The sequence below is a fragment of the Littorina saxatilis genome, linkage group LG10 (genome assembly GCF_037325665.1).
Source record: "Littorina saxatilis isolate snail1 linkage group LG10, US_GU_Lsax_2.0, whole genome shotgun sequence".
Lineage (NCBI taxonomy): Eukaryota > Metazoa > Mollusca > Gastropoda > Littorinimorpha > Littorinidae > Littorina > Littorina saxatilis.
The window spans coordinates 20358515-20381014 of record NC_090254.1 but is presented as its reverse complement, the minus strand read 5'-3'; the positions used below and the strand labels follow the sequence as shown (position 1 = coordinate 20381014).

The 22500-nt window shown below is 39.4% G+C and overlaps 1 protein-coding gene and 1 long non-coding RNA gene across 3 annotated transcripts in view; both read left to right on the top strand.

Annotated features, from left to right (window-relative positions):
* LOC138978377 (cationic amino acid transporter 2-like) overlaps positions 1–22500 on the top strand; it is a 138574-nt gene that overhangs the window by 420 nt on the left and 115654 nt on the right. The window contains exon 1 of the mRNA XM_070351104.1: positions 1–1381. This exon is cut by the window's left edge and continues 420 nt beyond it. The gene's annotated coding sequence lies outside the window, so the exon portion shown is untranslated. The remainder of the gene's footprint in view (positions 1382–22500) is intronic.
* LOC138978374 (uncharacterized) lies at positions 12699–15407 on the top strand. 2 transcript variants are annotated; one of them, XR_011459663.1, is made up of 3 exons: positions 12699–13298; positions 13826–14001; positions 14759–15407. It is a non-coding gene; the product is annotated as an uncharacterized lncRNA (long non-coding RNA). The 2 variants fall into 2 exon arrangements; XR_011459662.1 differs by lacking the exon at positions 12699–13298 and having other exon boundaries at positions 13313–14001.

The following is a 22500-nucleotide window of genomic DNA, read 5'->3' as shown; positions in this document are numbered from 1 at the left end:
ATCTAATCCATTCTGTGTTGTTCAGGCTGGAACAACTGCCAATAGGACTCGTCGTTCTGTATGGTTGGCTGTATAAGCAGCAGGCTTTCATGCTGTTCTTGAACGCATCGTGTCTTGGACACTATTTTTGGTGAACGGTTTCTCCAAATTGCATCCCTTCCGGACAACTTCTAGTGGACCTTTTACTTGAAGCATTCTGTTCTTCGGGAAAACTAATGTCGACGCGCATGTCATTACTGTCCCGCGGCTTTAGCTATAATGATTCTCTGTGATAAATCGGCGCCAGCTGAAAGTCGCGAACTCTCGCTCTGTGTTTTGAACTTGTTGGTGAGTTGCCTTAAGGGGTGCTTAGTGCTCCCGACTCAAGAATTCTCCCCGCGATAAGCACGAGGAGTCTAAGACTTGTGATAAATTTGTTAACGCAAAAGTGCGCTGATCAAGTAATGTAAGGATCTCTGTTAAATTCACTGGGCGGTGGGATTTTGACCACCATGAACATACGACCAGTCCTATGAGTAATTCCCTACCCGGATAAGCTTATAGTTGCTCAGCGATCCAATCACTTTTACTCTTTTACAACGCGTTCACAGAACTTTGCTTAAAAAAGACAACGCAATAAAAATCTATCTGGAATGTTAAAGGACACCTAATGGCGTTGATAGGCTCTGCGTAAGAATATTTCGAGTCAGTTGCACAAATAGAACCTCTTACGTCGCAGCTCAACTGAAACTCGGGTAGTCTGCCAACTTCCGTAACCACCGCTGTCCATCAGTTTTATTCATGCATGACTAAACACAGGGACTTGTTCACAACTCTCCGGGGAAAAAGTCAGCATGTCAATGATTTAGCAGCTACAGCTGACATGACTGCTACGACGAACTAGTGATGAATTTTGCCCAGGCCGTGATCTTTTGTGCATGAACTATTTATTAGAACGATCGACTTCAGCTACACGTCTCAACGGAGGTCAGTGACTGCTGACTTCAACTTCCAGCAACGATTTCAGCAACAAGTAATAAACCTGTCATCACTGCTTTCAAGTGTCATTGAAAATCTGGAGCCCGACATTCGGTTTTCGTTGCCGTCATATCTTCGCGGTTGATGAATTGGCACAATCGAGCTGTCAAAAAACTTTGCGGTCTGTTTTCATTATCTCAGAGAAACCTGTGTGACGGCTAACACGTGACTAATCTTTCTGTTGCCGTCTCAGGCTTCGGCGGGATCCATATTTCTGCGGGCATTTTGAACGGCGCAAGAATTGAGGACGTGCTAAGTGCTAGAGGCGGCGGAAGGATACAGGACGATTCACCGTGTGCATGCGAATGGAGCGGAGTTGTCGTCACTTGAGGAGAAGAACAGAACACCGCTGAAAGGGTAAAAGGTGCATATGAATTATTTCTCTCGTTTTTTGTCGAAAATGTTTCTCTTGCTGTCTTTTGCTGTGACTTATTTTACAAGAGTCTGCTTGCTTATTATAATTTTTTTTTAAAGTAAAACTTTTGAATATTGTGTGAACAGTACATGTGGTGAATTTTGTCCGTATGGTTTAATTGTCTTTTGTAGGTTGTACATTTAATGTTCTATTCTGTATATGTTCTTTTGTAAAGGGCCTAGAGCCATAGGTTAGGCACTTAAAAATGTCCAGTTAATATCATTATTATTATTATTATTATTATTATTTAAGTTATTGAGACATCCCAGTGCACTAAGGGATTTATAGAGCAAATCGAGAAAATTCATTATTGAACGAAGCGCATAGCGCTGAGTTCAATAATTATTTTCGAGATTTGCTCTATAAATTCCTTAGTGCACTGGGATTGTTTCAATAACGATATTGTCAGTACCGCCATAGAAAAAAGAAGATTCCAAACGCACATTTTGCAATGCGCATTTGAATAGGCATAACTGTGTGGTCAGGTCGTGCACAGTAAAGATCTACTTTTGTGTGGGGTGTCTCAAGTGTGTCGTGCTTTCGTCACACGCATTTTAATTTCTGTTGGTAAATTCCAGTGTAGCGTTAATCTGAACAGTGATGATCTTTCAGAGAGACCTCATTTGAACTCGGAGAAAGGCTCTTCATTATTTGCGATTCGAAACCTCCAGTCGAGCTTCGACGGATTGACTATGCGGAGTGACTCCCCTTGAATTGACTCAAAGCGGGACTCGACGGTTCGCACATTTTCAAAACAAATGTGGCACATTTCTCGTGTTCTATCTTCGCTCATCGGGGAGTCTGATACTAAACATGAACGGTAAGAATGCTCTGAACCCTACACGTATTATATCCCCATCGTTTTTTCGTTCACATTTGCCCAACATGTTAATTTGCTGAGCGGGGTTAATGTCGTCTGCTAGGCTACCTGCCAACCTGGGCAATGGAACGACTGCAGTCTGCACTGAGTCTGTACGCATGAGGCAGGCTGCTAATAAATCTTATATATGGTAAGAACGTTCTGAACCTTACACGTTTTCGATTACGATTGTTCTTGCTTTGAAATAATAATTCTGAAACCATTCATTTACTGAACTGATGTAGTCGTATTTCTGTGTTGTCTGCTACAGAGTCGATCGAGTCAGTCTTCCAAACTGGTCTAGCTGGTACGTTATCGGAATAACACTTGTGTTTTCTGTTAGCCGCTGGGAATTGTATACTAACTCATCATTTGGTAATGTGGATGATAAGCTACATGCCACTAACACGGCATATGAGAAGAATCTATGCAAGTCGGCGAAAATTAGATGAAACACAGCGGCTTCTATTTTTTTAGATCACTGGCACTGGCACAGGCACATGCAATCTGTCAGAAAAAAACCCACTTCTGCTTTAATTGAGAAGCAGGGAATTTATGGTCATTTGGTATTGTGGAGAATATAAGCTACATGTCATTAATTAATTCTGAGGATGAGAGCACAGTCTTGCTTAGGCAAAGGGCGCAAGAATACGCTCTGTGGAAAAGTTAGCGCACTCCAAGAGTGCGCTAACAGTTTTAGCGCATCGCCATTAGCCAATCAACTGGTTCACATCAGTCATGTGACACCAGTACTTACTGACAATTATTATTATTATTATTATTATTATTATTATAAAACTTCAGTAACGCTGGAGAAAATTAGCACTTCAAATGTTGGCCGACAAATTCTACTAAAAGATTACACGTTGTTGTGTATCCCTTACGTGAAAACAGCAGATACGAATACTGTGTACGTAGAAATTGTGCAATATTCAAGTATGCTCCTTCACTCAGGTTAGCATTAGTACATACTGTTGCTTGACAAAAGAAGTAAAACTTCAATCACACTGGAGAAAATTAGCACTTCAAATGTTGGCCGACAAATTGACTTGCACGTAACGTAATTTGGTAATTCTACTAAAAGATAATTACACGTTGTTGTGTATCCCTTACGTGCAAACAGCAGATACGAATACTGTGTACGTAGAAATTGTGCAATATTCAAGTATGCTCCTTCTCTCAGATTACCATTATTACATGCTGTAGCTGGTCTAAAGGCAATTATAGGTGTGCACCAGACAACTTCTCAACGGGGAAAAAACTTGACAAAGTTTTATCAATATCGATTGTGTATGCGCACCCACGCTGACGGAAGAGAAGTTCCATCCGACGAGGGCACACGCTGTAACCTTGCTGCTTTTGCCTACAAATATTGGAAAATTGAATTTCTGAAACTGCAGACATAAACGAATTGTGATGCAAATCAAAAAGTCAAAATTATTGATTTGTTTCACATGCAGGCAAGAGAAAATTCGGCGAAAGATTTTCCCGTGAGAACAAGCATAATAAAAAGAAGAAGAAAATTGATTTGTGACTTTTTATAACCTTTGGGCCAGGGAGAGACTTTAATGGCAAAGAAAAAGAGGGAAAAAAGACTCACGCACGCACGCAAGGAGCACGCACGCACGCACACACACACACACACACACACACACACCCACATACACACACACACACACACACACACACACACACACAAGCGCTTACACATACAAGCGCACACACAGACACAGGCAAATCAACAATTACATCAAAGACACACGCGGTCCTTAAACAGTAGTTCGATTGATCTTGACATTCGTAACAAATAGTATTGGTAAAGCCATTAAGCTTTCCCCCACAAGCAACATGAAAACTCACTCTCAGACTCACTGAGACGCGATGCATTCAAACATTGACTAAAGGCCAGATTACACGTCCTTATTTCCCCCCCTTGAGTAATGTGGGCTCATTGTGTCTGGTGCACGGACAATATCGGTTGCACTAAACAAATGATTGCATTCCAAATGGCAAGCGAAAGAGCGGTATTGTGTTTGCGATGTGAAATGGTTCCTATAAACGACAGAACGTTTCACCACGTTCAAAGGGGCACGGGTTGTTTTGTGTCGTGTTGTAACGCTCTGTGCAAGAGAAATTCAAGTTTTACGCCCTCGCGGCAAAGCCATTAGGGACATGTTCCCGGGTTTTACCCCGACTTTAGATGAGATACGGGATGAGGATAAGGGATGAGATACGGGACGAGATACACAAGTGCATGTATGCGTGGTATCAGCCATCTGCACTTACTGCAGAAAGACCGAGGTCTTTTACGTGCCACTGTGGTGACACGGGGGTGGGACATGACTACCGTCTTTGGGTCTGCACATAACGTTCACCCGTGTCCGTCCCGACCCGGCCCGGATTCGAATCCGCGACGCAAGGATCACAAGTCCAGTACTCTACCATCTGATCTATACACGGGCTCCCGCTTTGTGCAAGCGATAGGGGCCCGTATTCTTGAAAAGTCTGCAAAATTGTGTCGGTCAAAGTCAAACTGTCGTGTAACTACCGCCCGGTATTTGTTTATATCGCCCGGTAATTATTTATTTTTCCCTGATATTCATGTGAGGCTGGTAGAAGGTCGGCAGCTACGAGTGTTACCGGCGTTTCCGCCGGCGTGTCAGTTTCAAAGTCAATAGCAACAACCAAACAAACTAGATGAAATAAAAACAAGGGCGGAATTTTTTTTTTTTTAAACCTCAGTTGCATGGTTGCTACTACCGTTATTTTTTTTGCCTTCTCTCTAATTTAAAAAAAAAATTCAAGCCGGGAGCATCCTTCTTTATTGGTCTTTATTTTTTCTCAATCAAATGTTTACATTTTTAATTTAACAAACGTTATCAATAAACTAATATCATGATAACCAAAGATTTAAAAAAACGAATTACTTCCTAATGTTAAAAATTAATTTTGATATTCCTTACAACGTACTCTCCAGCACATGAAGAAAATAAACAAAAATAAACAAATGACAAAGAGTAAAAAATAAATAATCGCCAGATGGTGATTTGTACTCGACTCAATCGCGTATCAGGCGAACGCGATAACCGTTCGGCCACGATATCAGTTTACAAATTCTCGCCACTGTAATGCATTAAAAAACAAGTCGCGTAAGGCGAAAATACAATATTTAGTCAAGTAGCTGTCGAACTCACAGAATGAAACTGAACGCAATGCCATTTTTCAGCAAGACCACTATACTCGTAGCATCGTCAGTCCACCGCTCATGGCAAAGGCAGTGAAATTGACAAGAAGAGCGGGGTAGTAGTTGCGCTAAGAAGGATAGCACGCTTTTCTGTACCTCTCTTTGTTTTAACTTTCTGAGCGTGTTTTTAATCCAAACATATCATATCTATATGTTTTTGGAATCAGGAACCGACAAGGAATAAGATGAAAGTGTTTTTAAATTGATTTCGACAATTTAATTTTGATAATAATTTTAAATTTAATTTTCAGAGCTTGTTTTTAATCCGAATATAACATATTTATATGTTTTTGGAATCAGCAAATGATGGAGAATAAGATAAACGTAAATTTGGATCGTTTTATAAATTTTTATTTTTTTTTACAATTTTCAGATTTTTAATGACCAAAGTCATTAATTAATTTTTAAGCCACCAAGCTGAAATGCAATACCGAAGTCCGGGCTTCGTCGAAAATTACTTGACCAAAATTTCAACCAATTTGGTTGAAAAATGAGGGCGTGACAGTGCCGCCTCAACTTTCACGAAAAGCCGGATATGACGTCATCAAAGACATTTATCAAAAAAATGAAAACAAAGTTCGGGGATTTCATACCCAGGAACTCTCATGTCAAATTTCATAAAGATCGGTCCAGTAGTTTAGTCTGAATCGCTCTACACACACACACAGACAGACAGACACACACACGCACATACACCACGACCCTCGTTTCGATTCCCCCTCGATGTTAAAATATTTAGTCAAAACTTGACTAAATATAAAAACAAGTCGCGTACGTAAGGCGAAAATACAATATTTAGTCAAGTAGCTGTCGAACTCACAGAATGAAACTGAACGCAACGCAACGCAGCAAGACCGTATACTCGTAGCATCGTCACTCCACCGCCCGTGGCAAAGGCAGTGCCCGTGGAATTGACAAGAAGAGCGGGGTATTCGTTGCGCTGAGAAGGATAGCACGCTTTTCTGTACCTCTCTTCGTTTTAACTTTCTGAGCGTGTTTTTAATCCAAACATATCATATCTATATATTTTTGGAATCAGGAACCGACAAGGAATAAGATGAAAGTGTTTTTAAATTGATTTCGAAAAAAAAAATTTATAATAATTTTTATATATTTAATTTTCAGAGCTTGTTTTTAATCCGAATATAACATATTTATATGTTTTTGGAATCAGCAAATGATGGAGAATAAGATAAACGTAAATTTATATCGTTTTATAAAAAAATTTTTTTTTTTTTACAATTTTTCGATTTTTAATGACCAAAGTCATTAATTAATTTTTAAGCCACCAAGCTGAAATGCAATACCGAACCCCGGGCTTCGTCGAAAATTACTTGACCAAAATTTCAACCAATTTGGTTGAAAAATGAGGGCGTGACAGTGCCGCCTCAACTTTCACGAAAAGCCGGATATGACGTCATCAAAGACATTTATCAAAAAAATGAAAACAAAGTTCGGGGATTTCATACCCAGGAACTCTCATGTCAAATTTCATAAAGATCGGTCCAGTAGTTTAGTCTGAATCGCTCTACACACACACACACACGCACACACACACGCACGCACATACACCACGACCCTCGTTTCGATTCCCCCTCGATGTTAAAATATTTAGTCAAAACTTGACTAAATATAAAACAAGTCGCGTAAGGCGAAAATACAATATTTAGTCAAGTAGCTGTCGAACTCACAGAATGAAACTGAACGCAATGCCATTTTTCAAAGACCGTATACTCGTAGCATCGTCAGTCCACCGCTCATGGCAAAGGCAGTGAAATTGACAAGAAGAGTGGGGTAGTAGTTGCGCTAAGAAGGATAACACGCTTTTCTGTACCTCTCTTTGTTTTAACTTTCTGAGCGTGTTTTTAATCCAAACATATCATATCTATATGTTTTTGGAATCAGGAACCGACCAGGAATAAGATGAAAGTGTTTTTAAATTGATTTCGACAATTTAATTTTGATAATAATTTTTATATATTTAATTTTCAGAGCTTGTTTTTAATCCGAATATATGATATTTATATGTTTTTGGAATCAGCAAATGATGGAGAATAAGATAAACGTAAATTTGGATCGTTTTATACATTTTTATTTTTTTTTACAATTTTCAGATTTTTAATGACCAAAGTCATTAATTAATTTTTAAGCCACCAAGCTGAAATGCAATACCGAAGTCCGGGCTTCGTCGAAGATTACTTGACCAAAATTTCAACCAATTTGGTTGAAAAATGAGGGCGTGACAGTGCCGCCTCAACTTTCACGAAAAGCCGGATATGACGTCATCAAAGACAATTATCAAAAAAATGAAAACGACCTTCGGGGATTTCATACCCAGGAACTCTCATGTCAAATTTCATAAAGATCGGTCCAGTAGTTTAGTCTGAATCGCTCTACACACACACACACACACAGACAGACACACACACACACACACACACACACACACACACACACACACACACACGCACAGACAGACAGACAGACACACATACACCACGACCCTCGTTTCGATTCCCCCTCGATCTTAAAATATTTAGTTAAAACTTGACTAAATATAAAAAGACGCTTGCACGCTTTCGCCACAAAGCCGGTATGATCGAGTATCGGTTGAAATCTTTCGCGAGTAATATCTGGTATTTGTCCGCAATGCATTGGTGCTATAATGAGACCATTGTGTGACCATGGGGGGCATAAACCTACTAACAATATTTGAACAAGATTTATTCAGAATTGATGGTTTGAATAACGTATGAAAAGAGTAACATATGGACAGTTTTGGTGAAGTTACCTGACAGGTAGCGACTTTAGAGGAGGGGGAGCGGTCCTCTAACTTTACAGCTCGGTGACACCCCAGTAAGGCCTTATCGGGGTTTGATAAATAACACTTAGCGGACTTATCGAGCGGACGTGGTTCTACAGGCCAGTATATGAGTTGCAGCTATTTCAAGAATACGGGCTAGGGAGTCGAAGAAGTCCAAGCGAAGGGCTGCGAGAGAAATTCCACAACAAACCTACTTAACTTTAGTGCACGACAGGGCAATAACGAGTGTACGATACTTTGTTTACCTGATAACCGTCATCGACGAAAGGTTAATTAGTAACCGAACCGAGCAATTCTATTTCCAGTTTCAAGATTTGTGGGGTGTTTATTTTTTACACATTTACTCAAGTTGTTGCCCTCTACAGATTGACTAAATGTCTGTATATCGCTTCACTCGATTTGTTTCTATGATACATTAGACGCACGCCATGCTGGGGATGAAACTGACGGGTTCCTATGCGCTGAAAATAAATGTCCGTCGTGTGCTAATGCCTACCAATACAGTATGTCAGATTAATAAGCTTTCAGTAAGCACGGTGCACCGTTGAAATACCGAAACTAATGACTTTATTAACCTGAGTGAAAATATCTTTGGATATGCGATACTAATCAAGGTAATGCGTTTGCTTGTCCTCTCTGTGTTTGTACAGTAATGGAACATATTTATAGTGGCGTATACTTAATAATGTCCAGTATGATAGATCTGTTCTGGAATTAAAAACATATTCTCCACCTCAACCATCTGTCTCTGTCTCTTTCCGTCTGTCGATCTGTCTCTCGCTCTCTGTCTCTCTGTCTCTCTCTCCCTCTCTTAAATCTTTATCCTTGTAAAATACTATTCGGTCTCTCTCTCTCTCTCTCTCTCTCTCTCTCTCTCTCTCTCTCTCTCTCTCTCTCTCTCTCTCTCTCTCTCTCTCTCTCTCTCCTTCTCTCTCTCTCTCTCTGTTTGTCTGTCTGTCTGTCTGTCTGCCTCTCTGTCCCTCTGTCTCTCTCTGTCTCTCTGTCTCTGTCTCTGTCTCTCTCTTTCTCTCTCTCTCTCTCTCTCTCTCTCTCTCACTCACTTTCTCTCTCTCTGTCTCGCTCTTTTTCTTTATCTATATTTGCTGGATGGAAAATAAAGGACGAAAGTGCTTATTTTAAAACCCTCCAATATAAAAAAAATTAAATAAAAACAAAACAAAACATTGAGATGTTGTTTTTCCCCCTCCCCTACCTCTCCCTATCTCCCGTTGTATTCTTTTCATTTCTTTATTTTCTGTACATTATTTTCTTCTCTCTGCCGTTTCTCTTTTCTTAGGTCTCATGAAGCACTTGACCAACGTCAAAAGCTGCTTGATGATTATGTTTGATCAAACCAGCGACGTGTAAAAACCTGGTAACGACCGCTGATATTAGTGGCTTTTGAGTTATCTCAAGCGTGGAAAAGCTTCCAGCACCTTCTGTTGTTGTTATTTTGTAACGCTCTGCTAGGACCGCGTGAAAGCTGTCACCTCTTTGTGTAATTATTCATGGTGTAACCATGCGTGATAACAACGTTAGTGATGGCGAAAACGAGGCTGCCGCCAATCAGCTGCAACCAGCGAACGAGTTGCTAAACTTAAAGGCACACACCTTCAAGTTGGTTACATTTTAAATTTGCATAGGGCATCAAAGCAGACCCATTTGATTTTGTACAGACATTGATGTAATTAGGGTGGTATTTTAAATGTTTCTGACATTTCTAAAATTCAAGGGTTTGGCTGCAGGTTGGTGTAAGAGTGATTACTATTGTAAAGATAGAATCAAGAAAGGTAGGTTGTTGGAATGTTTGTTATTGACAAAACAATACATAACAATACAAATAATATATTGTAAAGATAGCTAGTCGCAGAGTGATACATGAATAGATGAACCAATGGATTAACTGACAGATGGTAGAAAGGATGACATGACGAGTCCAGTCATTGATTCATGGATGGTTATGTGTCAAGCCTTTGATGTATTGGTGACTAGGTGACAGGCTGGCTATATATCTGTATGACTGTCTTTGTATATCTCTGGACGTCTGTGCGCGTGCTGCTCTGTCCTCCCTCTTCCCTTTTTTAATCGGTTTTACTGCTTGTTAGACTGTGTGTCTGTTGGTCAGCCGGTAAGTTTATTTGTCTATTCATCTTGTATTAAATGCCAGTCAAATTAAATATCAGAGCAGGCTCATATACATCACACAAAAACCACGTTATTTTTATGTTCAAGTGCCTTAATGCCTTGCTTACTCTCAATTTGTCTGTTTCTGTCCTTTCTATAGTCCGCCATTTTTTTTCTATATACAAAGAAAGCATGCACACGACGCCTGCAAATGGGTAAAACTCTGAGAAACCAGTTTGCCAGGACAGTGTCTTTAAACCGTTGACTGCATACCTCACAGGGTGAACTATAAATCTGTGTCTCGGGAATCTGCTTTTTATGAGCGATGAAAACATGATTATGGTTTCATATCAATTTGTGGAAGGTTTTGGGGTTGTGCGCGCTGACACGAAAATAGCTTAACAAGATTAGTTTAAGTGTTATGCATGATGAGAATAATAATAAAAAATCAATTGATTGGTTCGCTCTTTTTTCAATGTGTTAATTCTTTCCTTTTGATCTTCTTTTTTCCTACTTTGTGTATTAGAATGTCACTGTGTGATCTCGCCTTATATAACACGTTTACCGGCGGGTTTTTTTTTCTTCTCAATGACCATCTAGCTGCGGCTCTCATGTTACCTGTTCTCTCTTCACGCAATATCCTGGACGTCCCCCGGACAAGTTTTTAAACATTTTAAAAGAGATCAAGAATTTGAATACGATTTGAAGTAAAAAGTGTGAACAGATGTTAGTTTTTTAGAACCTTTTTCACTTGACTGTGATAGACATAAATGTAAAATAAATATTGTTTTTTGATTCTAAATGTAAATAGTTTCAAACACGGAGACCACCATGTAAGCTGAGATAGGAAACGACACTGAATCAGTCCCGCAACGCCAAATACGTTGAAGAAACAAGGAAATCCACCGAACTAACCAACCAACCAACCAACCAATCAACAAATGAATCACTTAAGATAGGCCAAATCGGTTTTCGCAAAAATACTGAAAGCCTCGTTCCCGAATCCGACGAGGAAGCGTTACTCTCCTGGAAATGCAGAACATGAAATACGAACGTTTTGAACAAAGAAATACGCTCAAGCCATCAGGGAATACTTTTGTCTCGCTGCGCACCAGGATTAATTGTCTCCACTCCTTTGTTCTACATCCTGCTCCTCAACCTTCTTTTTCTATGAAACTTGCTTTGAAACACACATTTCAGTGACCTTTTGGTAAGTTTTTCCAGATCGTGTCGGGCGTTGCATAGATCTATCACTGCAAGGCTCATTAAATAGCCAGAGGCAATTTTTACACCTCCTGGTTTGCACAAGGCCAGGAAAGCTAATAGCTGTTTACTTTTTTGCACCGACATCCCTCATTCAAACCCTCGTGCAATGATGTATTCAACACGAACAAAGGGACAGGAAGGGCGTAAATTGGCATGGAAAGTGTCGCAACCAATTCCTATCTTGTTGAATGAAGTGAGTGCTGCTCACGAAGAATGATAATTCAGCCTGATCAAATAAAATTAACTCGTGCATTGGTAATTCAAGAGGACTTTTTTTTTACAAGCCTGTCAAAGCCTGTTCCATTATGCCGTTAATCGACTAATGGTGCTTGTAGAAAAATCCATAGTCGAGCCAAACAAAAGAAGAAACACAATAAATACAATCCCGATCATTTAAGTTGGTTTAAACAAGTTTATTCAATAAATTCCATTGGTACTATTACCGCATACATGAAATAAGGAACATGGAGCACAACAAGCTAGGCTTATAAGCGTACTCTTAAAAGCAAATGAAATTAGGCGGACGATTTTAATATAACAAATTTGAAATAATGTCAAAATAATAATGGTAAATCATTTAAGTTGTTTATTTCTGATTGAGTTGTGGGTCGGCTGACTACTTCTCCATTATCAATGGCGTATAATTATATTATCCATAAACAAATTCATCTACTGTGCTAAGTGTTGGACAAAAAGACCGGTAACGGCAAGGCAATGTTGTTGTTTTTGTTGTTGTTGTTGTTGTTGTTGTTATTGTTATTTTTGACCTCCCGCGCAGATAAATAAAATGATGTCAACATACAATCTTTAAACTATAAATAAGGGAAATGAATAGGTTGTTTGATGTGTACACATATTACTTCAAAGTTAATCCCTCTTTGAAAGGAGAAGACAAAGTAATATATTTGTTATTGGTTGAATTTCTTTCTGTATTTTTTCTTGCGTTACAATAGACCTTTTTCGTATAACCTTTGCCCCCAGCGTTTCGACCAATCAGATTTTAGGGCACGGCAGCCTCTCTCTGATAACCGGAAATAAGGGGCAGCCTGAAATACCTCTTTCACTGTCGGTGCTCGAAGTACTATTGCCAGAGGATTACTTTGAGAAATTCTGCAAGAAAACGGATTATCTTGTTCAAAATCATGAACTAAAAGTCAAGGACATGCACGAAGGTATGGTTTGAAACGGCTATTCGTGGTATATGGACGAAAGACTTGGCGAACTTCCCCTGCATAAGCGAAGCAGAGGTGATCGACCACAGATCTACAGATCTCTGGATCAACTTTCTTACTGATACTACTGCGTCGACGTTCGACAAGTTATACGACGCATCCAGCGCAAAGAATGCAAAACCTTGGTGTAAACGATAGACATACTGTGTGCATAAAATGTCTTTCTGCATGGCACAACAGCTAGTAAGCAACTGTGGTGATCAGACTCAGAGCGAGTGTGCTGACGTCAATGAAGCAGACTCGCAACGAAGTGTATGCTGTTGTGGGGGGACGCTGACCGGACAGGCACTTGGAGCCTACTGCGAGTGTATTGCTGGGTAAGTGTTGTTGGCCTTGTATGTTTTGTGGGATTAACTTGATGGCTGCGTTACTTGGTATCTTACACAATCAGTTTTCATACTCAGTCATATAATGCATGGCACACAAAGTGACAAACACACACAGAGATTCATAATTCTCTACTGAAAATGTCTGCATGCAAAAGCTGTCTTTTTTGACAAAGTTATGAGCAGCATGTTAATGTAATTTCAATCAGTATCTCCAGGAGACCATGCCATGTTGGCTAGGCATGTTCAATAGAATACCAGGTACCTGAGTGCGGAGTTTTATTTAAATGTGTACGTACACATGTGTTTGTGAATCCTCTTGTCAATGAAGGTTATCACTGCAGTAAGATCAAATTCCATTCTGAGCCGGTATATATTTTATATAGATATCAACAGCATGCGCTTACAAGCTCTCTGTAGGAATTCCTAGGAAAGATAAAGTTAATTGTTATTAGCAGGCTAAGGAAAATCAAGATGACACAAACGGAATTTGATTGTGTGTTGTTGTTTTTACCCAGAAAGGACAGTCTTGCAACCATGTGGCTGCCACACTTTTTGCTGCTTCACACTACATGGCTGAAGGAATCGACACTGTGCCAGCAGACAAAACTTGTACACACTACAAATGTATGTGGAAGGGGCATGCTGCCAAGAAAACTGCACCAGCTGCTCTCGATGACATACAAATTGTTAAGTAAGTGTGTATAATAATTAATATTAAGGAAATTAGGGTTGCGTTACCTAGAGGTTTACATCAGAGTGTGATCTATTTTTTTCAGAACATAAGTCTCAAAGTTAAAATATAGAGCTTGTTAACTACAACAGCTACAAGACTGGGGAAAGAGAAACAGTGATATTTATAAAGTGCATCATCAAAAAACTATGCATTTTACATTTAGTCAAGAGACCAGGGCGGTGGTGTATGTTTGTGTGTAGAGCAATTTCTGGAAAACTACAACATTATGTTTAGGTTAAAAACAAACCAGCCCTGAAAGTGGCAAGTATTTTACTCGCCATAGTGAGTAGAAGCATGCAACTGGTGAGTAGAAGTGTTCATCTACTCGCCAAATGCGAGTGAAGATGCTGAATCAAATTGTTGGTTTGGTTCGTAAAATTTGCTCTCTGGCTGGTACGTTTTCAGAATCACTAGCCAGAGGCTAGTGCAAATTTTTTTTACTTTCAGGGCTACAAGCTTAGAAAGTTAAACAGATTTTTTTTAAACACAGGGAAGCGTGATTTCCTGTGGGACAGTTTTGCTACTGCGCTATGCTGGGTTGCCATTTACCTTATTCGACGTGGATGCTGGTTTTCAGCTAAGCATTGTCCTTGTGAAATGTACTGCGTTCAGTATCGTTATACATGTTTGACAGACTGGCGCAACTTGTTTTAGCATTTGTACCCAGCATAAGATTTGCTTTAGTGTCAAGTAAAAAAAAAAATTTCATTTTCAGGTATGCTTCAAGACAAGACAAGTTTCCCCGGACGACTCTTCAAGGCCTCAATTTTGACCCAAGAAGTCCGGATGCCAGGAAGCGCGACTAAGAGATCTTCAACAACCGGTACCAACCGTTTGAAGGCTGCATATAGTTATGATATACTGAACTAGGGTTTTCAAGGTGTGATATTTTTTTCCAATACCAGTTAATTAAGTTGGTAGCAACAGTTAACTGTTCTGTCAAGTGAAAAATGTATGTAGTTTCAATATGGACAGGTAAAATCAGTACTTTGTTTACAGCGAGGGAGGGTACGTAGTGCTGTCACCTCTGTGTGTGAGTTCAGGTTTAATTTTTTAAATGCCTGCAGTTAAGACAGAAGATTGTGGAAGCTGATAAGAACTTGTGTCAGAGGATAGTAAGAAGTGTTTTGGCTTCGTACGGACTATACCATCATCCAGGACTTGTGTGTATTATTCGGAGAACGTATCAGAGCCGAGGACATGTGTTGTGAACAGCGATTCTCAGTGATGAAAGTGTAGTGTGTGTAATGCCGGACTGTGTTCTTCTTCAACTTCGGAATGGCAAGGAGGTATACGTGAGATGTTTTATGATTTGATATCCATGTACTGATGATTTCATTCAATAGCGAAATGTTTGAAATGTTCATTCGTTTTGTGCCATGTTTGTTGTTCAAGAGCGTGTTGTCACCATCCCTTATGAATATGGACGTGTGTGAATGTTGGTGCAGACATGAGCGTTTGAGCGAGTGAATTTAGAAGCCCTGTGCATGAAAGTCATTACCGGACAACCAAATCAGCAAACATAGAAATTCCTTGTCATACACATCGATCTGATCAAGGTAATAATGTTAGCACTTTTTTTTCAATTTATTTCACAGTTATTTGTTATTTTTTTGAGGAAATTATAATGCAATTCACCGATTTTAATAAACATGATTCCAATTGTCTCCCTTGAACAAATTTGTTTGTACAGAATTTGTTACTTACTTTTTTTTTCAAGGCTATATCAAGGAAAATTCTTTTTGAACTGATTGTGGGACCGTGCACAAGCTGACAGACTTGAACTCAAAAGTTGCAGAAGATTCTTGGCTGCGACTTTTGAGTTCAAGCCGATCAGTTTGTGCACAGTCCCAAGATTTGTCTATATTTATTTATCACTTAAAATAAAATACAGTTTTTCTTTTAATTAAACTGTAGATATGTCAAAGACTGTTTTGAATAATTTTGGGGGGTAATTTTCTTTAAGAAATAACTCAAGTGAATGCACAAATTGTGTACTAAAGTGTCGGTACAAGGGAGACAATTTGAAGCCATTTTAAAAAACAAAGCAGTATATTGCATAATAATATCCTTCAATTATAACAAGAAATAAGGAATAAACGTCTCTTGACATGTTGTCTACCTAATTATCTTGATCGCATTTATTTAAAGTGGGAATCGTTATGTTCGTAAGCTCACATACAATCATTTATGAAACAAATTCAGACCAGACCAGAGATTTGATTGATAATGGGCCCTTTATTCTATACAGTACCAGAGTCAATTATATAAACCATTACATGACAAAATAAGCTTCTTGCTCTTTGGAGTGATGTGGCCTTTGGCAGCTCATCAACCCAGTAATGTAGACCTGCCTTTTTTACGAAGTAGGTACATGCATACAGAAAGATCACCATATCATCATATGTGTAAAACCATACTGCAGTGTCATTTTTCAGTAGAGAATCAACAGAAAAAGAGCGTATGTTCTCCTTCACCTTCATGTTGTCTTTCTTCAAGCCAGAAACATCTTCAGTCAGACGATTAATCACAGAGGCCTGTTATGTAATTGTCATCTGCAGCTCTGCCAACTTGAGGTAGTCTGTGTTCCAATAACAATACCCTCACATGTAGTCGTGTCCCTCTTTGCAAAGGCATGATCTGGCCCTGGTCCTAAGCTCTCACTAGATGCGGAGGGCAAAGGAATGGCTGCTTCTGTAAATACAAAATCAAATGTATACATTAGCAATAGAATTAGCATCAATGATCTTGTTATCAGATTACACATGCATCACACTCACAGCATTTAAGCATGAAAATACATGAGGGAAATAACTCCTGAAATTGAAAAAAAACTTAGGGGTGCGGGAGATGCTCCCCGGAAATTATTTTGGAGTGTTCTATGCAAAATCAAAATTGTAGAAATCTAGTGCTATTTTTGTTGTTGCATCAATTCAATGGTACATTTCTGGGAATAAAAAAAATGATTCAGCATGAGCTTTATCGATGTCTTGAAAACTGCATCACTATCTGTATCAAGTAACCTCCTTAATCTTCTCGATTCAAGAGTCGGTTGATTCAGAGATACTGTAGCAACAGATCTCTGGTTGATTGCATGCACGCGGCTTGTCGACATATGTCTAGATCTTGTTTGTTTGTTTTCTAAAATCTTGCATTTGTTTCGTGACCCTTCCTATGCATCCATTTTGGGCTGCCGATTCATTTTAAATGTCTTATACACTGATGTAGGAAGACAATTTGAAGTCAGATCATAAATTAATAAAAATAAAAAAAACAAAGCTTACTTGGCTCTGAGTCTCTTCCAGATCCGATGATATTTTCAGCGTTGACACTGGGGGTGGAAGCAAAACCGCTTGCTTGTCGTCGGTCTTCAGCGGACAAAGTCACGTCTCCGACCAGTACCTTGTCCTTCTGCTAGAGTCACTTGTTCTTGATGTTCTCTCAAATCCAAGATTAAGGGTGGGTACGAAGTCAAAGGAGTTGGCATCGTTGAAAGCCGTGCCATTGCCAGACACGAAGTGACGCGAGCAGACTTTTCAATGGTACGACAAACCCCTGTCGTCGGATTGCTTGCACCCATCGCGTCCTTCGCTGTTGCGCCTTCGCACTCAGCTTGCACCGATCGGAAAGCCATACAATGACAAATTCTGTCCACCGTATTTCTCTTTCTTCATTCCACTGTTGCACTTGCAGTTGTAAACACAACAGTTTGTCTCGTCGTCTCCGCACTTTACTTTGCACCAAGCCTCGTTGTCGATTTTTCCTTTTGCCCCCTAGTTCCGGTAGATCTGACAATAAACTTCACAGCGCATGCGCCAAAATTTAAGTGAAAAAGGTCTATTCATTGCTGTGCTTTCCACACTGACAAAGTCGCATACTATATGTATCGATTGAACACTGGATTTCTCTTCTTTGAGCCATGTGACGTCAGAGGCCGACAAAACTTCATATTTAGGCGGCCAGCCGAGACTACAAAATAGTGCATGTTTGTGTGCGTTCAATCATAAAAAACTAAAAGGAATTCTAAACAGAATCGATCGATACATAAATGTTATTTGTATTTTGGTCAAAAATACAAATAACGTATGATATACATTTGCTTTAGATTTGGTTCCAAAACCCTCACTAAAAACTCTGATTATTTCAGTGAACGGGTATTACACAACAATAGTGTTGTATCTCAAGATTTGTTAAGGGGATGCAACATTGCCCGGATGAATACTTAAGTATATAACGTTCTGGCACAAAACCGCCGATTTTTGTTTGATATCAGAATACACATTTGTTGACCTTGACGTCCACTGTTTGCTCATGATATCGACTCCTAGCCAAATGAACTTTATTTTCTGTCAGAGACGAGAGAAAATGTGTGAGAGAAAGAGAGAGAGAGAGAGAGAGAGAGAGAGAGAGAGAGAGAGAGAGAGAGAGAGAGAGAGAGAGAGAGAGAGAAATGGAAAGAGACAGTCAGACAGACAGACAGACAGACAGACAGACAGAGACAGATAGAGAGAGAGACAGAGTCAGACAGCCAGCCAGCAAGACAGCCAGACAGAGACAGACAGACAGACAGACAGACAGACAGACAGACAGACAGACAGAGACAGTTAGAGAGAGAGAGAGACAGAGTGAGACAGCCAGCCAGCAAGGCAGCCAGACAGAGAGACAGACAGACGGACAGACAGACAGACAGACAGACAGACGGACAGGCAGACAGACAGACAGACAGGCAGGCATATAGAGAGACAAACAAACATGAACGACACCCAAAACAAGACGAATTAGCACAGAGTGGCCATGATCCAACCAAACTCACGGCACACACACTTCTCAAACTGTCCATTCCAGTTCGGGACGTCTAAACGTGTTTGCTTAATCCTACAATCTATCCCCATTTGGGACGTTTGCTTCCTTCCTCCTCCTCCCCCCCCCCCCCCCCCTACCAGCCCCCCTCCTCACTTCGTCTGAAGGCAAGAGCCTGTCTTTTATGTGATGCTATTGACTTTTGGTGCTTCCTGGGAGGGGAGCGATGTTAGCTTTCTGAATCGCGGTGCGGGGTAATTTAGTTAGTATGTATGCTTAGTGGCCAAATCGCGGCAAGACTATAGTGTCCCGAGGGCTATACACCGTACCAAGGTTTTGTTTTTCGGAGGTACATGTTGTGCAAAATAGATTTTGTCTGTACAGTAAATCCACTTTAAAGTTGTATTGTCATTTGTGTGTCTGCAGTCTTGGAAGTTGTATCGTTTCTGCGAAAGGGGTTAGGGAAGATAACATCTTTGATCAGACTACTTAGTTGTGTAATGTTGGCTATCATCGACAGTATATGCTGAATATTGTGCAATTTGAAGATGGGTAGTTTTTGTTTGAGACCATGTAAGTCAAGTACAGTTGCAGAGCTACTTTGCGGAGTAATTTTGTTGGTATAAGGGTTATTCTCCAGAGTTGTATACCAGTGAAAACTATGTTATGAAGGAGGTATATTCTGTACTTAATTGAAACATTGTTACCGTAAGAATTGACTTAATTAATAAATAATGGTTCCAGATATATATCCTTGGCCTGCAAAGAAAGAATTAGAAATACTTAAACATTTTGTTCGTCTACGTTCAGTAAATTACAACAGCTTCAAAGTACGTCACAAAATGGTACACAGCTCTGGAGAATAACTCATATGTGCCAAATTGCGGCTAAATCGCAAAAAGACTATGATGTTTATGGGGGGAGGGGGTGACGAACAAAGTTAGAATGCAAAGACAGACACAGACAGACCAGCACACATTCTTCGACATTCTTCACAACAATACGCTCTTACATCGTGGGCCAGAATTCTGTGACACGAACGTGCTCACAGCTCCTAAATAACGGTTCAATAGATTCTACATGAAGTCCTTTAGGATAAAGAACTCTCTCTCTCTCTTTCTCTCTCTCTCTCTCTCTCTCTCTCTCTCTCTCTCTCTCTCTCTCTCTCTCTCTCTCTCTCTCTCTCTCTCTCTCTCTCTCTAAGCTTATTATGCTAAAAAATCACACTCCTTCAGAATCTGATTATACAAATTTGCAAGTATTACCATTTCAAAAAAGGTTAATGTATAATAAAGGTGTTATAATGCATAAAGTGATGTCAGGATATGCACCGGAGACATTACGTGATAATTTTATTTTGAACTATAACAGACTAAAAATTATCACACCGACTCCACGTATTGACCTTTTCAAATCAAGCCTTCTATATTCAGGTGCGGTCCTATGGAACTCACTTCCTATTTTTCTTAAGCATAAAACAAACACAGACAGCTTCAAAAAAAATTATATGTCGCACATAATGCAACTAAACATGTGCTGAATGGTTCAACAATTCATTTAAAATATATGTGCATGTTAAACTAAATTATAATAATATGCAGATCTAAATTAAGATATGTTAAAAATTGACATATTTATTATTGGAAATTGTACTTAAAATGCAGCATGACAATTTTTTTTTATTTTTTTTTTTTAATTTATATCTGTATATATATAATGTATTATAAGTTTGATGTGATAGTTATTTGATTATATTGTTTTCTGTTCTTGTTGACCCTATATTAGGGCGAGGGCTGGATGTAAAAAAGCAATATTCTTGCTTATCTATTACCCTCGATAATAAAGATTTTGTCTTGTCTTGTCTTGTCTCTCTCTCTCTCTCTCTCTCTCTCTCTCTCTCTCTCTCTCTCTCTCTCTCTCTCTCTCTCTCTCTCTCTCTCTCTCTCTCTCTCTCTCTCTCTCTCTCTCTCTCTCTCTCTCTCTCTCTCCTCATCAGATACCCAGTATTTCTGAAAATGATTGATAAAAATTCATCTCCCAGGAAAATCACATCAAGCGGCCATAGTGCCTTTCGCTTTTATCTTTTATTGCGAACCTGCCAGCGTTTTTCATAGCGCCCTCAGTTCTAAGACCGACAGAAGCAATAATCGGCTGCAATACTCTTTTTTGGGTTTGTGTTGCTTTTTTTGCTGGCGGTTTTCTTGCGAGGCTTTTTTTTTTATGGGGCCAAGTTCTCACAAATAAGAAGAGGCCCTTTTCTCGACACCGTACACACAAGCACGCACGCATGCACGCACGCACGCACATACGCACACACACACGCACGCACGCACGTACGTGTGCACGCATTCACGCACGCACGCACGCACACACACACACACACACACACACACACGCACACACACACACACACACACACATATCCATACGATTGGTAAACATAGTGCTCTTGTTCCCTCAAGTTTGTCTAAACAATATCAAAAGGGAAAGATTGTTTTCACTTTGTCCTCTTCCTCCTCAAAACAAACAAACAAACAAACAAACAAACAAACAAACCGAGGAAAAGCACGCAAGGTGAACGTAGCCAGGGAGAATTGAGCAAACGATTGAGAATTAATTTTGTAGATGTAAATGAGAAGTAAAAGACCTATCTACAGCAAACTCATTGAGCTTCAATCAAGCGGAGGATACAAAAGCAGAAATTCCTTAGAAAAAATTTCGTCATTTTTTATTGTTTTCTATTAATTTTCTGCTAGTTCGATTGCGTGTTTAATTAAAAGTTGCAGTTAGAACAAAAAGAGACTCTTTTGGACCCTAACTTCCCATCCAAGCATATACGCATCCTCGCTTTTCCTCTCCCCTATCCCCGATCACCCCCCCCCCCCCCCTTCTTTTCCCTCAATTATGTCTAATAATAATGTCTGAGTAGTTTAACGCCTTTTGACTTACCAAACTTAGTATTACGTCAAAAATATGCTGTGCATTGTATATTCTGAACATATTTTTGTTACTCTATTGCTACATGTTCGATTGCCACCAGCTTGTATATATAATTACCTGCATAGTATGCATTTGATTTTATGAATAACCACATATGTATGATCTTCATGCCTCATCTTTATCATCATCATCATCATTATCATCATCATTATCGTCATCATCATCATCATCGTCATCTTTATTATCACGTTTTCCGACCTCCTTTTGTTGGTTAACTTTTTAACTTTTTAATTTTTAATTTTTTTTTATTTTTTATTTTTTTTAATTTTTTTTTTTTTTTTTTTTTTAATTATATAATTGTGTGTCTATGCGTCCCAAGGACAGATTGTAAGAAAAGGCGTAGCCTTAAATCTAAATCCTTGTAAAATAAAGTTCAATTCAATTCAATTCAATTCAATTCAATTCTAGACTATTCCATCTTTTGTCTTGTATTCTTGCTTTCATGCTTATAATTTATTGATCTCCTTGCCTTCAAACGTTCTGCTATTTTCTTCAAAATTATGAAGCTTTCAAACCAGGAGTTCTGTCTGTGAAGAGGAGAGAGTACGGCTGTGAGTTTCAATCTACTTGATTTTCTGCAGATTGATTTTGAGGATTTTGAGTCGTTAAACTCTCCCGGGGACATGTGGAAGTAAATTGAAAAGATGGGTTTAACCC